This window comes from Diceros bicornis, chromosome 22 (genome assembly GCF_020826845.1).
Source record: "Diceros bicornis minor isolate mBicDic1 chromosome 22, mDicBic1.mat.cur, whole genome shotgun sequence".
Lineage (NCBI taxonomy): Eukaryota > Metazoa > Chordata > Mammalia > Perissodactyla > Rhinocerotidae > Diceros > Diceros bicornis.
This window is the reverse complement of record NC_080761.1, coordinates 56,590,557-56,605,652: the sequence shown is the minus strand read 5'-3', so window position 1 is coordinate 56,605,652 and position 15,096 is coordinate 56,590,557.

Sequence of the window (15,096 nt, the reverse complement as noted above, 5' to 3'; positions counted from 1 at the left end):
TGCGTCGGTGCGCGCCCGGGATCCGAACCCGGGCCGCCAGCAGCGGAGCGTGAGCACCTAACCGCTAAGCCACGGGGCCGGCCCATGGTGTCTCTTCTTATGAGGGCATTAGTCCCATCGGGGTCCCCATCCTCATGACCTCGTCTAAACCTAGTTATTTCCCAAAGGCCCCACCTCCAAACACCAGCCGCCCGGGGGGTTAGGGCTTCAACAGATGAATTTTAGAGGGACACAATTCAGTCCACAGCACATAGCTGGCCTTTAAGAAAGAGATGATTCAACAGCTGGAGTGGGGGCACCGCCTCTGTGGAGAGCAGCTCCTCACAGCTGTGAGGCTGAGAGGGCGCACGCCTGCGCCCGCGCAAGTCTGCTCTCAGGTGTGTGCACGTGTGCACCAGGCGGCGTGAGAAGGGTACCCACAGCTGTGCTGTCTGTGGTCGTAAAAACGTGGGTCGTGTAAACGCCCGTTCGCAGGAGAATGAATGAACTGGGTACATGCCACATGCAATTACATGAATGCGTCTCGAAATGGTAATTTTGTGCACAAGAAGGCAAATTGCAGAAAGATGCATTCCAAACCATGCCAAGTATACGAAGTAAAACCATAAAAGAAGCAATACATGTGGGCCATTGTTTATAGATAGATACTTATGTAGTATCTAGATTAACTTCAGTTGTACACACAAGTTCCAAAAACAATACTACAATGATTTTGACTGAAGTTCCACAAAACACACAAGATAAATTGAAGAAAAGGAACATATACATTCTATTAAGTTTCTCCATCAAGAAATAACATATGTTTCACCATATAAGCTTTTTTGTACCCCATCAGTAAATTTTGACAGTTTTCTTCCTTAGAATTATACATTACTTTTAGGATTATCTATCGGCATTTTGGGTATTTTTGTGGCTGCTACTTCTGCTATTGTTAATGGACTCTTTCCCCATTATAGCTTGTATTCTGTGACTGTTGTCTAGTATAAAAGCTACTAATTTTTTATTTTTTAATCTTATGGCTGATCACTTGATGCATTGTAAGAATTTTAAGTTGATTTCCTCGTGTTTTGAGTATGTTACTCCATTATTTTCCAGTGGTGATCAGTCTATTTCCTCCTTTTAAGTAATTATACGCCTTGGCTCCTGCTTTATTTATTTTTTAATCTTTTGCATTGGCTGAAACTTCCAGAAAAATGTTAAATAATAGTGGTAGCAGTCAATTTTGTTCTGTTTCTAATTAAAATGAGACTATCTCTGAAGTAGGATTTTGACCGTGGCTCAGAATTAGGTAATACTCTCTTCTTAAGTGTTTCAACTTTTTATTGCTAGTAGATATTAACTGTCAAATATTTACTTTGGGCGTTAAGAGAAACTTTTTTTTTACTGGATCTTTTCATGTTAATGTATAACAACGGATTATGATATTTTAAGTGCACAGTCAGGCCACTAGAGGGTGCTGTGCTCCCATTTTTTTGATTCCCCAGCATTAAATTACAGATTCGTTGTTAAAGTTTAAACCTTTTCAGTTTAATGTGGTTCTTAAACTATTGTCCTTCTTTCAACTTTCTCCAAAGTGGCCCTGAATTAAGAATATGCTTTATTAAAAATACTTATTTTTTCCTCTTTATGTTGTCAGTTTTATGGGAGTAAAATGTCCACACAATAAAATTCACCATTACAAGCAAACAACCCAGAGAGTTCTAACAAATACATGCAGTCTTGTAACCACCCCAATTGTGATTTAGAACATTTCCGTCACCCTATAAGTGCCCCCATACCTTTCTGTAGTCAGCCCTCTTCCCTGACCACCAGCCCAGGAAACCCCTGATCTGCTGTTGTCTCTAGGTTCCCCTTTTCTGTAATTTCACGTAGACGGAATCATGCAGTGTTGGTCTGCTCTGTCTGGCTTCTTTCCCGCAGTACTATGCTTTTAGGATTCATCCATGTGGTCCAGTGATTCAGTAATTGTTCCTTTTTATTGTGGAATAGCATTCCATTGTGTGGACACACGACAATTTGTTTATCCATTCACCAGTTGATGGACATTTGGGTTGTTTTAGCTTTTGGATGCTATGAACCTTCTCATACGAGTCTTTGTGCTGACATATATTTTCACCTCTTGAGTAAATACACAGCAGGGGAATTGCTGAGTGAGATGATTAGTATACGTTTAATTTTATAAGATGCTGCTTTCCAAACGTCTTCTCCCAGGTGGCTGTACCATTTCACATTCCCACCAGCAGTGTACGAGAGTTCCAGGCTCTGTCTCCACATCTTCATCAGCACTTGGTATTATCAGTCTTTTAAATTCTGGTGGGTGTGTAGTTGTATTTCACTGTGTAGTTGTATTTCACTGCTTTTACTTTGCATTACCCTGATGTCTGATGCTGTTGAGCATCTTTTCATGTGCTTATTGGCCACCTGATATCTTCCTTAGTGAACTGTCCAAATCTTTTTAAAAATTAGATTCTCATTATTGAGTTGTAACAGCTCTTTACATATTCTGGATGGAAGTCCTTTATATGTCTTGCAAACATTTTTTCACAGTCTATGGCTTGCCTTTTTATTTGGCTTAACAGTGTGTTTTGAAGAGCAAATGTTCTTAATTTTGATGAAGTTCAATTTAGTAATTTTTAAATTATATGGTTCATGCTGTAGGGGTCCAATTTGAGAAATCTCTGCCTACACCTAGGTGATCAAGATTTTCTCCTATGTTTTCTTCTAAAAATCTCATAGCTTTAGCTTTTACATTTAGATCTATGGTCCATTTCAATAAGTCTTTCTACATAGTGTCAGGTAGGGGTTGAGTTTAACTGTTTTGTTTTGTTTTGTTTTCGCATGGGGATAGCCAATTGTTTCAGCCTTTTGCTGAAAAGATTATTATTTCCCCATTGAATTGTCTTGGCACCTTTGTCAAAAATTAATTGATCTATAGGAGTGCGTCTATTTCTGAACTCACTATCTTTCTTCTGTTGATCTATGAGTCTATTTCCCTTAGATCCTAAACCAGACTGTTCTGATGACTGTTGATTTATAGTAACTCTTGAAATCAGTAATGTGAGCTCTCAAACCTGTTCTTCTTGTTCAGAATTGTGTTGGCCATCCTAGGTCCTTTGCATTTCCACATAATCAGCTGCTCGGTTTCTACAGAAAAGCCTTCCAGAGATTTTGTTGGGGATGGTACCAAATCTATCCATCAATTTGTAGAGAACCGACAGCATGACAGTACTGAGTCATGAGCATGATATGTCTCTCCATTTCTTTGGGACTCCTGTAATTTTTCTCAGAATTGTTTTATAGTTCGTGCATCTTTTGTTTAATTTATATAATAAACCTATGTAAATTTATATAAACACTTGTATGAAATAAGTATTTTGTATTCTTTGATATCACTGTAAATGGGATTTTTAAAAACTTTAATTTTCCAATTTTTCATTGTATTTCTAACATATAAAAACTTTCCAACATACATTTAACTTCTAGTATATGCAAATACAGTGGAGTTTTGTTTAGTGACCTCGTATTCTACAACCTTGTTAGAATCACTTGTTAGTTTTAGAAGCTCTTTGTAGATTCCCTACATTTTTCTACGTGGATTATCATGTCTTTGTGAATAAAGCTGGTTTTATGCCTTCCTTTCCAATCTATATGCCTTTTATTTATTTTTCTTGCAAGGACCTCTTCGGTAGGCAGAATAATGGGCCCAGAAGGTGTGTACATTCTAACCCTCAAGCCTGTGAATGAGTTAGCTGACACGCAAAGGGCAAGTCAGGCTGTGATTGGAGGGAATGTTGCTAATCCCCTGACTTCAAGAGATTATTCTGGGTGGGACCCAGTGTAACCAAAGAGTCCTTATAAGTGGAAGAGGTTGGCAGGGAGGAGGTGATGGGGCGAGGAGGGCTCAACCACGGTTGTCAGCTTTGAAGACAGAGGAAGGGGCCTTGAGCCGAGGAATGGGGCAGCTTCCAGAAACTGGAGAAGGCAAAGAAATGGATTCTCCCCAAGAGCCTCCCAAAGGGAGCAGCCCTGCCCACACCCCACTTTCACCCCACTGAGACCCGTGTCAGACCTCTGCCCTACAGAACTGTGCGATGATGAATATGTGTGGCTTTAAGGCACTGAGTTTGTGGTAATTTGTTACAGCAGCTCCAGGAAACCAGTGCAAACTCTGACGCTAACAAAAGTGGTGAGCATGGACGGAAGATGCTTTTTAAAGGGAGTACATTAATTTAAAAAAAAAATAATGTTCTTTACAACAATGATTGAAATGCTGGCCATTTCCTAAATCCCTGCCGTGAATATGATCTGTAATAAGATGGGTCTGCACCCGTTTATCACTAATCTTCACACTTGTTACTCCAGAACTGAAGGATATATGAACTGAAGCCTCCAGCTCATGGAGTAAGAAGCGTTGCTGACTGTCATTTTGCTTTCTCCATTATACTATTTTTTTTTTTTTTTGGTGACATTTACTTTGAGCATTAGGGATTTCATACCACACTACCTGGAAATCAGGGTTATTTTTTGGGAAAAAGTCGTGAGAAATTAACCTCACTCAAGAAGGGTGCAGCAAGGCTGAGACGTGTTGCTAAGATTCCCTGACACCCTGGACTCCAGGTGGAATTGAATGCATCCTTCAAGCTGGCCTCTCGGGGCGCAGACCTTGTTACGTAGGATTTGTCTGGACTGGGCTTCTGAGGTCTCGGGGAAGTGGCTTGGCGGAGGTTTAGGGCTTGTTTTCTTGGAGAGTCTGTCTGTCTGCCTGTCATGCTCTCTCTCCGTCTCTCTCTCTCACTCTGTCTCTCTGGTGAGATATCCCGTTTGGACACTTAAGCGTTCAGGAGACGCCTCCTAGTCTGTCCCCTGCTCCCTCCAGCAGGGACTCTTCCTGTCTTCGCACCGGGCTGCCACCACCCCCCACAGTCTCTCTTTGCTTCCCTTTCCTCGTTTCTCTTATGCTGGTTTTGTTTCCTGTTGCGGCATAGAATTGTGTGTTTATTTGTAAGACACCATGAAGTATTTTGGGAGGCACATAAAGAAGTGCATGCATCTCAACCGTTTACCCTTCACGCTCAAATGTCTCTGCCCGAGGGCTGCTGCAGACCATCGTGGCACCCTCTGCTCCGCTGCAGGCCTGGCCACGGAGGAGCTGGCCAGGGGACGTGCTGTGCTTTGTGCTGTGGACGGCTGATCCTGACGGAGGGAAGGACACGGCCCAGACCCACCCAGAGGCAGGTCCTTGGGGAGGGGAGACGCTCTGAGCTGCTCCTGGCCATTCTCGTGACTGAACCAGCTTTTGGAGAGGACGATGTTCCCAGGGCTGGGGTGAACCTGGGCCCCACCTTCAAAACGTCACATTTACACCTCTCACTCCTCCAGTTCAGCCTGCGGGGAGCGCTCTCAGCAGCTGTGCATGTGTGCACGCGTGTGAGAGGACTGTGTGCATGTGTGTGAACATGCGTGTATGTGAGTGTACGTGTGTGCACGCATGTGAGAGGACTGCATGCATGTGTGTGAACATGAGTGTATGTGTGTGCACGCGTGTGAGAGGACTGTGTGCATGTGTGTGAACATGAGTGTACATGTATGCACATGTGTGAGAGGACTGTGTGCATGTGTGTGAACATGAGTGTATGTGAGTGTACGTGTATGCACGTGTGTGAGGACTGTGTGCATGTGTGTGAACATGCATGTATGTGAGTGTACATGTGTGCACACGTGTGAGAGGACTGTGTGCATGTGTGTGAACATGAGTGTATGTGAGTGTACGTGTATGCACGTGTGTGAGAGGACTGTGTGCATGTGTGTGAACATGAGTGTATGTGAGTGTACGTGTATGCACGTGTGTGAGAGGACTGTGTGCATGTGTGTGAACATGCGTGTATGTGAGTGTACATGTGTGCATGCGTGTGAGAGGACTGTGTGCATGTGTGTGAACATGAGTGTACGTGTATGCATGCGTGTGAGAGGACTGTGTGCATGTGTGTGAACATGAGTGTATGTGAGTGTACGTGTATGCATGCATGTGAGAGGACTGTGTGCATGTGTGTGAACATGAGTGTATGTGAGTGTACGTGTATGCATGCATGTGAGAGGACTGTGTGCATGTGTGTGAACATGAGTGTACGTGTATGCACGCGTGTGAGAGGACTGTGTGCATGTGTGTGAACGTGCGTGCATGTGAGTGTATGTGTATGTATGTGTGTGAGAGAACTATGTGCACGTGTGTGAGAGGACTGTGTGCGTGCGTGTATGTGAGTGTACATGTGTGCACGCGTGTGAGAGGACTGTGTGCATGTGTGTGAACATGTACGTGTGGGTGGACATGTGTGTGCAAGGACGTGTGAGTGTGTGCACCTGTGTGCTTACCTTCCAATCTCTGGGCCCCTGGACCTGCGGACAGCTGCCTGTGTGTCCTGCTCCCCTTATCTCATGGATGGCCGTCTGCGGAGCAAACCTGTCTCCTTTGCCTCATTGCCTCTGTCATGGAAAAGCCCCCACCAAGGTCCATCCTGGGGATGTGTCTGCTCCTCCGTCAATGCGGGCAGACCACGCCGTTGGCCAAAGAAGACCCCGTGACCACACGATTGGAGCCACCAGAAACTCGCGGTTACCAGCCTCTCACGGTGGTCCCAGCAGTGCTGGTCACCTCGTTCCCCTCGGGGATACTGCTACATCAGCACTGCCACCTTTCCCCGGTCACAGAGGTGACAGTGTTTCCCTCTCAGAGCTCGAGCATCAGAGCCCTCGCCCTGGCACACGGGACGACCGCTGTCTCCCTGGAATGACAGAGACGTGTCCTGCCCTGGGCCCTGGGCCCACCAACGCCGCCTTCCCTTGTGCTCCCCATGCTGTCATCTCCTCTCTCGATGGCACCCAACAGCCCTCTGCTGCTCCTTCCCGTCAAGGAGGCGAGCTGGCGTTCTCCTCCATCTCTGACGGCCCCACGTCCCCTCCAGGTGGCTGCCGTTCCTTCTCTTTCACAACCAGTCTTCTGGAACGAGCTGTCTATACTTGCTCTTTCCACTTCCAAATGTGACTGAAGACTAGCGGGCTGCCCCGAGAGGCGGGATGCAGGGTGGACGTGCCGGTCTCCCGGTCCAGCCAGGCCTGTGTGTGACAGAGGCAGGGACACAAAGGGACAGGAAGACCCCGCAGGCTCTTTCTCACTGCTGACTCCTCGTGAGAGTGGAGGCTCTCACGTTATTGGGGCCACCAGGACAGCTTTTCCTTCCTTGGATCTAGGGGGTCGGGTTTCTGAGAGGTGAGGTCTGTCTTTGGCTCGGGTTCCTGTACATTGGATGCTGGCGGCAGCCTCCTCTCACCACAGTCTGGCCTCTCCTGCGCGTCCTGCAATCCCCCCATGCCCCCATGGTGACTGTAATTCCGTGGTGTTTACTGTCTCTCTTCCCCACAGTGGGTCTCGCCTGCTTCAGTCCTCCACCGCTGTGTAACACACCACCCCCAGCCGAGGGCCCCAGAGCAGCAGCGATGGTTCGGTCATGGCCTCTGCAGTTCTGGGGCCGCTTGGCGGGACTGGGCACGTCCCCTCAGGGTCCCTCTTGCGGTGGCGGTCACTGTGGCTGGGTCATCTCCTGGCTTCTCCACTCCCACGTCTGGAGGCTGCAGCTGGCTTTCGGGTGGGACTTCAGCTGGCGCTGTTGGCCAGAACGCGTGGCCTCCACATGTGGCCTGGGCTTCCCTTGGAGCGCGGTGGCTGGGGCCTCAGGGCGAAGTGTCCTGAGGGAGCAGGCTGTCACCTCTTATGACTTGGCCTCGGAAGACACACGTCCTCACTTCCTCAGATGCCAGTCACTTGTCGAGCCGAGGGCAATCGGGCTCCCCATGTTGGACGTCATGTTGTGAATTTTTGGACATGTTTGAAAACCACCACAAAGTCTTTTGAGTTTTCTGGGGCGGCTTCACCGAAGGACCACAGACTGGGTGGCTTAAATAACAAGAATCTATTCTCTGGTGGCTCCGGAGGCCAGAGTCTGAAATCGAGGTGTGGACAGGGCTGCTTCCTTCTCAGAGGCTCAGCGCAGTATCTGTTCCAGGCCTCCCTTCCAGCCTCCGGCATTCCTGCAGTCACGGGCGCTCCTCGGCTGGTAGCTGCACCCCTCCAACCTCTCCCCCATCTTGACACAGCCTTCCCGCTGTGTGTCCGGGTCCAAATGTCCCTGTCCTTACAAGGACACCAGTCATTGGATTTGGGCCCTCCCCACTCCAGTATGGCCTCATCTTAATGTAATTATATCTGCAAGGACCCTACTTCCAAACAAGGGCACTTTCACAGCTTGTGGTGGACGTGAATTTTGGGGGCACTATTCATCCAGCACAGGGGTGACTTCCTGCTGCAAAGACATTGGTCCTTGTCTCTGTCTCCTGGAGGAGAGCTGGGAGTGGCCGTGCCTGGGTCAGGGAGCGACGTGGGAGGGGTGTTTGCAGAGCTGTGCGATCAGGGGAAGCGGGTGGATGAGCCGGCACTGGGCAGCCCAGGAGTGGTACTCGACGAGCCCAGGGCAGCCATCCCTCTGCGTGAGTCAGGGCGGGCTGGTAACAAACACCCCACAGCCAGTGGTTTGCACACACAGCCTGACTTCTCTTTCACTGAGAGTCAGCTGTGGGTCTGGGCGAGTCTCCAGCTGGTTCTCCTCCACGCGCTGGCCCCGTGTTCCATGTGTTTGATCTCATGGCGTCTTCCGTCAGCGTGTGCCCCCTGGTTGCAGGGAAGCAGAAAGCAGAAAGAGACTCCCACTGGGTGTTATGTCTCTTCTGCTTTTATTTCCTGAGCCAAAACGACTCATGGCTGCATCTAACTTCCAGAGAGCAGGGAAGTGTGACCTTCCTGTGTGGCTGGAAAGGAAGCAGAACAGAAATGTCTCCCGCTGGGCCCACCTGCAGCAAGAGCCACATGCCCTTGTGCAGAAAGAAGCAGGCAAGAGACGTGGGAGCCTCAGGACTGGTCTCCTCCTGTACCCAGGCCCCCGGAGGCCGGCCGTCCCCTTTTCACTCGGCACATGGCTATATCTCTCCCACCTTGCGGTGAGGTACGGACACGTGGCTGAGTTTGCCCAGCTGAATGTGGGAGCAGAGGTGATGTGCAGCCTCAGGTGAGGGCGTGCCTCCTCCGTGCTCTCTCTCCTTCCTTCTTGTTGTTGGAAACTGGCAACCCCAGGTGGATGGGGTGCCGTGGGGTCTGCACAAAGTGTGGTCCCTGGACTGGTCCCACTGACTGCTACCTTCTCTCCTCCCATGAGGAGAGAAGGAGCTGCTGCCAGAATGTGGCTCCTCCACATCGCCAAGCACGCTGTTTAGCTCAGGGAACATTTTCTTTGTAAAATGAAACTTTCTCGATGAAGGAAGCAGTGTGTCAATTTACATGCTGGTCAAGTTTCTGATCTAGTTTCAGAGCAGCCACTTCAGGTGATACTGCTCCAGGAGCTGGTGGGACAATAGCCCGGGAAGAAGACCCTGTCCCTGAGCCATGCACAGGCCCACCTGGCCTGCTCACCTGGGGATGGCCTTGTGAGGGAGGCGCACCCCTCGTCTGCAGGCCCCGTGGAGCTGGGTCTGCTTGTCAGGGCAGCATAGCCCCCCTCACCAACGCACACGGCTAACTGACATCTCACACTGTGCGATGGATGGACGACGGGCACCTGGTGTTTGTCACATCTGAGTTATGCATTCAGACAACGGTTCTTCTGCATTTAAGACTTTAAGATTTGGGCAATACTCCACTGTGATTAGGAGCGTGGGCTCTGCGGTCAGAATGCCAGGGTTCAGTCTTGACTGCTTGCTGGGACCCTGGGCACATTACCTTACCCATGAGCCTCCATTTCCCCACCAATTGGCCTGGTAATGACAGGGGTGCTCCCTCACGGCTGTTAGGAAAAGTGAGAGGACGTAAGTAACAGGCTCAGCCTGATGCAGAAGTGCTCTGCCGAGGCTCTTGTGTCCTCTATTGTTGCCGTGAATGCCACTGAAGAGCAACTGTCATCACAAAGGCCTTTTCCACTGAGGGAGAGTTGGCCCCAGTCTGGATTCCCGTGAACAATTGCAACCCTTTCAGTGCTCACAGGCGGGGAGTGCGAATGAGACCTTCCCACTGTGCTCCTGAAGTTCTCAGTTAATGCTACTGTCTGAAACCATTTATGTACATATTCAGAGCAAAATCACAGGAGACTCTCCCCAAATAGCACACCCTTTGAGTTAAGGGGAGACATCCTAAACGAGCCATACAGTTCAGAGGGAGAGACCCCTTGCCCCCAGTTGAAACCTCCCAGGATTTAAGAAACAATCAAGAAGGTGCTAGAGTGGACTTTAACATCCATGAAGTCTGCAAAATGCCCCCTGTCCTGTGAGTTGAGCTGGAGGGTGACCCTGGAGCCAGCCCCTGCCCTGGGGAGAGGAGCATGGGGAATGGGCAGCTGGCCTCAGCCTCAGATTCTCCCCTGGGTGTGACCTGGGCATCTGACAGAAAAGCAGCCTGCCAGGGGTCACCATGTTACTCCTACTTAGTGTGGTCCAATTTCCAGCAATAAAAGTTCCATCAGAGTGTGCGCTGCTGTGGGCGAGGGGCGAAGTCATCATCGGGACATCTGTGTCCAGGGGTCCCTGGGTGGGCCGCCTCTGCTCCCCCTGTGGCCCTGGCACATTCTCTGCACAAGACCACTCTGGGGCTTGGGTTGTGCTCTGTGGTGGTGGAGCCTGTCTGACGGTGATGTTTGCAATCCTGACCCCAGCAGGGGAAAGTCTCCGTCCTGCACCGTGTCAGAGTGTGCGGAGAGCCCCTCCCGGACTTCCTGGGCCTGGTGGTGATGGCTGCGTGAGGGAGAGCAGCGGCCACAGGGACCCGGCACCAGGGGTGCTCTGTTACCCTGCAAAGCCGCCAGTCAGCTCACCCATCTGCTGTCAGCTCCAGGGAAACACCCCCAAAATTCCTTTATTCCTAGTCCTTGTCACTTTTTGGAGAAACCCCCCACATCCCAGCTTTGATGTCTGGAGGGTGGGGGGTGTCACAGCTATTGTCGCGCTCCCGTACTTCAGTGGTTCTCAAATGAGCAGGCATCAGATCCCCTGGAGGGTTTGCTGGAACACCCATCCCCCGCCCACCCCCGAGCGTGGATTCAGGAGGTCCGGTGGGCCGGGAATTTGCATTTCTGACAAGTTTCCAGGTGATGGGGGACCTGAGAGGCCCTGTCCTATATGAATGAACCCTGCGTGTCAGGGCTGGGAGCACGTGGAGCCGCACCCCAACCTGGGTCCCACGGAACCCTGACTTACGGTCTATGACGCAGGGTTTGTGGTCAAATGAGTTTGAAGTCCGTGGCTCGCCTAAACCTCCCTGGGAGACTCAGGACACCCTGACAGGATGACAGCTCTGATCAAGCCTGCAGTGAAGCCTCAGGCTGCCTTAACCCGCGTTTCCCAAACCTGCGGGAAAATGTTCCCCCTGTCCTTCCACCCTGCAGTGGGGTTCCATCAGGCGCTAGTTGGAGGAGCTGCTCCAGGGCTTTCTTGTCCTGGGACGCTGACACAGTCTCAAGGTGGGGGGAGCCTGCTCATTCTCACATCCCCCGCAGACCCACCGTCTGACCCAGGCTCTGTGAGCTTGTGTTCGCGGGAGCCACACGGGCCGTCCCTCGTTAGACCCCACCGTGATCCGAGTACTGCCAATACTGGACCAGGAGTAAGAGCAGACCCGTCAGAGCAGCACTGACACCTGCCGCGCGGAGGACGCGACATCGCCGCCTGCGTGCCCCGAGTCAATCGTGAGGAACACCAGACAAACCCACGTCGCAGGAGAGTCACAACCCAGGGCCTGACCCCTTAGATGCCGGTGTCAGAAAACTTCCGTGTCACTCAGGACCCGTGTCAGATCAAAGGAGACTGAAGAGACGTGAGGACTGGACGTGCAGGACCCTGGGCTTCCTCTCGCCGTGAGGGACACCCAGGGGACAGTCGGCAAAGTTGCACTGTGGTCTCCACGTTCAATGGCAGCTGTGGCTCTGCCAGCATTAATCTCCTGACTTTGAGTATTCTACCATGGTTTCTGGATTTAGGAGAAGATCCTTGTTTTTAGGAAATAACCACTGAACTGCATAGTGGTAAAGAGGCCGTCGGCCTGAGCTCACTCTCACGTGGTTCAGACAAATACGCAGATATCTGAGGAAGAGAGAAGAGGAAAAGACAATTCAGTGAAGCGGGGGTGGGGGAAGGGTGCACAGGAAAACCTTGTCTGCTGGTCTTGCAACTTTCCTATGTTGGGAGTTTCGTCACAAAAATTTTACAAGACCTCTTCAGTCACTGGGTTTGGCAGTGACTGAAGATGGAAGCTTCTGTCCGGCTCCACTAGGACAGGCCAGCAGGGTGCTTGGCCCCACACAGTTGGGCGGGGACCAGTCTGTTCCCATGGCTGCCCTCTCCTCACGTGCACGGGCCAGCCCACAGCCACAGGGAGGGAAGAACTGAAGTGGGCGGGAAGCAACTCCGGTCTGAGCATGTGAAGAGGAAGTTCAGGCTGCATGGGGGCAGCTGGGTCAGGCGACCAGGGAGCGTGGGAGACCCCTGCCACGGTGAAACCCTATTCCGTGGGACAAGGGGAGAGGGAACCTGAGGGGACTAGCAGCCTGCCCCCTCGCCCTCAGGAATTCAGAGGTCATTTGGGAAGTGGCCATGGCCTTGATGGGTCTTGAGGTTACCTATCCGGTCCACATGTCCCACGTCCACCACTGCCCAGTGGCGGCTTCCCCAGGCGCCTTGAACATCCCAAACCTGTTATGGTCCAGAACAGCCCCTCACAGGGCTCCTGGTTTGCAGTTCATCCTCCCCATCCACGGCCTGGGCTGCACTGCCCCCCGCCCCCCCCCCCGTCCCCTGTGGCGTCCCCTGCCCCACTCGCACCGCCCGCGTCTCTTGGCCTGGCATCCAGCGTCCTCGGCGTGGGGTTCTCTCTCAGCGCATTACACACTTGCAGGCACATGGGCGCCACCCGGATCTTGTTAACATGCGGACTCCCAGTCTGCAGTGCTGGGGCGGGGCCCGAGGCTCTGCATTTCTGACAAACTCCCAGGGAAGCTGACGCTGAGGGTCCGGGGATGCCCTGAGCAGCAGGGGTCTGGGGGTTCATCGGTGGAACTGCGTCTATTGGAGATGAAGGGGGGGTTCACTGCTGTTACCACCGAGAGTGCCATCACGGAGGGAGGCGGGGGGCTGCGGCGCACCAGCCGTGGAGCCACCCTCGCCTGGGACGACACCTTGTGGAGTACCCTGTGTCTCCACAATGGCAGTACTTTGGAGAAAGTTGCCCTGTAAGGCCTTCAAGTTTAAATTTGCCTACGAGTTTGTGAGAAAAAATAACCCACACGCGTCACATCGTGTGTCCGATGAGGGGAGTTCAGAACAGCGGAGGACGAAGGAGGGTCAGAGCATTCCTAATTGGGAAGGAAACAGGTGGACAGGCCATCGGGGTTCCTCGTGTTTACGGGGTGCTGCAGGGGCTGCGTGTCAGGGCAGCGGTCAGCAGTGAGCCCAGGTCCCACCCCGCTGTGGCGGCACGAGCATGAGCTTTGCACGAGGTCTGGCAGAGGCTCCGTTGTTAGCTGTGTGAACTTGGGAACGTCCGTGGCCTCCTGAAACTCGGTTTTCCAGTCTGTAAAGTGGGCAGGAGTATCACAGTAGCACTAACGTCCTGGTTGGTGGTTCCGCTCTCCTGTTGTTGGCAGGTCACACTGCCTGTCTCCACGGGAAGCAAACCCTACAGAAGATCCTCTGGACCCGCCTGCCCTCTCAGAGACTGCCCATCGGTGGCAGAGCTGCGGGAGCTCATTGCCACCAGGGAGGTTATGTTAGTGCATGATGTGTGCCACGGGCTCCCTGGGAACACGGAGGGGCAGGACCCGAGGTCCTCGAGGGTTCCCCTCACAGTGAAGAGGCTGCTTTCCAGAGCTGGAAGCTATACTCTCTTTGACCACAAGATGGCACCATGCAATCACGGTACCCAGGACTGGCACCAGGAGGCGGGGCTCCCAGGGAGAGACAGACATTTTGTTGAGATCTTCTTTTCACTTAGATGATCTCCTTACCCTTCGGGGACCAAATGGTTTGCCCCAAAAGCTCTAAAAAAGGTTTTACAGAGAAGTTCATCTCACCCCTCTTGGTGATGAGCGAGCTCCAGAGCCAGCCAGTGTGGGTTCAAATCCCAGCTTTGCCACCACCCGGCTGTGTGACCTCTGGCAAGTTGCTTAACCTCTCTGTGACCAAGTTTCTTCATGTGACAATAGGATCTACCTAACGGGGTCATTTTGAGGATTAAATGATGTTTTTAAAGTACCTGGAATAGAGCCTGGTACTTAGCAAGCCCTATAAAAGTCTGGTAAATAAAATCATAATACCAATTCCACTAATAATAGTGTATTCAAGACTTGCCTCGCTCTTTCAAATGGGTGGAATTCAACACTGAAAAACTGAATTGTACCTACAAGAGTCTCAAAAATAGGTTGATTAGATTTAATTATTTTGAATTTTAGAATCCCTGATGTATTAGGTAGACAAAGGAAACAATTTTCATAATTTATTGCTGTAGTTCATGTCTGGAAAGTAGATATTTTCACCAAAAAGGGAGTGAAAGATAATTATATGCACTGCTACTTGGTAAAACGTGCATCTCGGGGAACTGTATGTCTACAGAAGGGCGTGTCCCCAGGCGTGTGGCTGCTGGCCCCTCACACCTCTAGAGTGTCTCCCGAGACCCCATCCCAGTGCACTCAGAGCTGACCTGGAGCGCAGCCTGACCATGTCCCCACAGCTGGGACAGACCGGTGAGACGGAGGGCTCAGGAGGCAGGGCTCGCGCCCCTGCCTCTCCCAGAAGCGTGGCCCGAGGACGGCTGGCTTCTTGCTCTGTTACCACCTGGTCAAAGGTCGCTCGGCACAGTGCCCGAAGAGGCAGGGGTCAGGTGGGTGACGTCCGGCGCTGAGGTTATCGTACGTGGGGAGTTGGAATTCGCAGTGTATAAAATTGAGTTGCAGAACGTTTAATTGTGGAAAAGTATAGCGAAGAAAATAAAAAATCATCTACGAGCTCATGTGACTG